This window comes from Ailuropoda melanoleuca, chromosome X (assembly GCF_002007445.2).
Source record: "Ailuropoda melanoleuca isolate Jingjing chromosome X, ASM200744v2, whole genome shotgun sequence".
Lineage (NCBI taxonomy): Eukaryota > Metazoa > Chordata > Mammalia > Carnivora > Ursidae > Ailuropoda > Ailuropoda melanoleuca.
Window position 1 is genome coordinate 70,624,728 of NC_048238.1, and position 2,710 is coordinate 70,627,437.

General features: G+C 35.9%; 1 pseudogene; it reads right to left on the minus strand.

Annotated features, from left to right (window-relative positions):
- Window positions 1–1,757: 1,757 nt before the first annotated feature.
- On the minus strand, window positions 1,758–2,007 carry LOC100474768 (annotated as a pseudogene).
- Between the last annotated feature and the right edge of the window lie 703 nt (window positions 2,008–2,710).

Here is a 2,710-nt window from a genome sequence, read left to right on the forward strand (position 1 = left end):
AGAAAACATGAGAGAAATCTTTGCGTCCTTGCTTTTAGGCAATGTTTTCTTAATATGACACCAAAAGTACAAATGACAAAAGAAAAATAGCTAAAGAGGACTTCATCAAAATTAAAAAATTTCTGTTGCAAAAGACATCAAGAAAATGAAAACCCAACTCCTAGAATGGGTAAAATATTTCCAAACCATGTATCTTATAAGAGACTTGGACTTATATCCAGGATATATAAAGACCTTTTGCTCTCAACAATAAAAAGACAAATAATCTAACTTAAAAGTGGTCAAAGGATTTGAATAGACATTCTCCCCAAAGAAGATATACAAATTACCAATAAGTACATGAAATAATACTCAACATTATTAGTTATGACAGAAATGCAAACAAAACCACAATGAGATACCCCTTTATTTCCACTGGCATGTCTATAATCAAAAAAGCAGACAATAACAAGTGTTGAAGAGGGTGTGGAGAAATCGGATCCATGATCATGCGCTGCTGTTGGGAACATAAAATAATAGTCCAGCCTCTTTGGAAAACAGTTTGTCAGCTCCTCAAAATCTTGAGCATAGAATTGCCACATGAGCAGCAATTCTACTCCTAAGAGAAATGGAAACATTTGTTAACACAAAATAGGATACTTAAGCAGGATATTTAAAATAAATATTTAATTGCTTCTTAGCTTTTTGGCTAAGATCAAGTGCACTAAATATTTAAAACTTATTTAAAGTAGCATTACTAATAATAGCCAAAACGTAGAAACCACCCAAATTTCCATCAACTTCTGAGTGGATAAATAAAATGTGATATAGCCACACAATGGAGTATTAATTGGCAATAAAAAGGATTAAAGTACTGATACATGCTACAACAAAGATGAACGTTGTAAAACATCATGCTAAGTGAATTAATCATGTCACAAAAGATCACATATTTCATGATTCTGTTTATATGAAATGTCCAGAATAGACAACTCTCTAAAGACATTGGGTTAGTGGTTTCCATGGGCTGGGGGAAGGGGGGATAGAGATGGGTAAAGGGTTTCTACGTAGGGTGATGCAAATGTTCTAAAATTAGATGTTTGTGATGGTTGCATGACTCTGAATATTCTGAAAAAAAACACTGATGTTTATTTACACTTTAATAAAGTTTACACACAACAAAGAATATTTTGATATGTAGAATTATATTTCAATAAAACTTTTTTTGCTAAATACAAGTCAAACAAAATCCACTTTGCCTTGCAGCTCTGTTCTTATCAAGCCACATTAGACTAACTCCTCATGTCAGTACAATGTTATAACATCAAGCTAAATGTTTTCCCTGAAAAATCATTTGATCATTTAATTTTGAGGATTTTACTTACTAGCAACATAGGGTTTTTAGGCTTGTAGGAATTTATTTCCAGCTCTCTAAAAATGTCCATCCATTTTATATCACATTGTTTTGGGGGACCAGCTGTTTGTCAATAAGGTCTTTTTCATCCATAAATTACTCATATAGGCTATCCATTTCTAAAATATCCATTATTTTTAAATACTGCGTATCACATTCACTGCCCTCATAAGTTAAATCTTTCTCAGGGAAAATGTTTTTTTTTCATGTTTCAGATATTTATTAATCAGCGTAAACCCCAACACAATACACCAACATGATTTTGTACAGTTAAAGGGGAAATATTTCCTGGATAAGTGGAAAATTGTACATATGGCTTCTGGAAGACCTTCGTTCCAAGCCGCTTTATAGTGAAACATTTCGTTTAAAAGTCTGGACCTTCTTTCTTCGCCTTGCTATAATCTACATTCACTGAGTAGAACTTGTACTGACCCTTGGGACCCAGTTTGTGCCAGGGTTCTGGGTTATTCTCCCTATCCCAACTGCCATCTGGATTGAACAGCACCAGGCACAAGACATACAGAGATGCTCCAGTACCTCCTGCCCCAATAATTATGAAGAGGGGGGATCAAGTTCTGACGCTTCTTGGTCTGACCAATTATCTGATATAACATGGTTTCAGCAGAGGCCTTCTGTCCAGGAAAAGAATAAATCAAATCTGCAAGGCCCAGCACTAAGTAATGCCTATCAGGAAAATGGTTTTAAAGCACAGGGATTATCTGAATTTGTGGAACTGAAGTTGGATTCCAAATAAATACAGTTTTAGTAACAAAACTGAGTAAGTTCTGTTTAACTTGATGATCTTTTCTGGTCACAGTGTTGCTGGGAGGGGCCAGAGGGGTGGTTCTGAAAGTCTTATTTCCAAAAGAAAATTTTTTTCTTCTGCGTGAATTGTCACAAAGTCACACATAACATTGAACAACTCAGGTGCAGTCAGTTTATCCTTTTCTCCACTCCTTATGGTCTCTTCAAGATCATCGGAATGATTTTGGAGAAACAGCATGTGAATTTCTGTTTTAGTCTAATCCTTTTCTCCATTCGGATTTTCAATGTATCTCCAAATTACAGAAAAGCATTCTTCTTTTTTTTAATTTAAAGATTTTTATTTATTCATTTGACATAGAGAGAGCACAAGCAGGGGGAGCGGCAGGCAGAGGGAGTGGGAGAAGCAGGCTCCCTGCCAAGCAGAGAGCCTGGGGCTGGATCCCCAGATCCTGGGAACATGACCTGAGCCAAAGGCAGACGCTTAACCAACTGAGCCATTCAGGCACCCCAAAACACTCTTCTTCTACTACACTTTGAAAATATGATTTTATG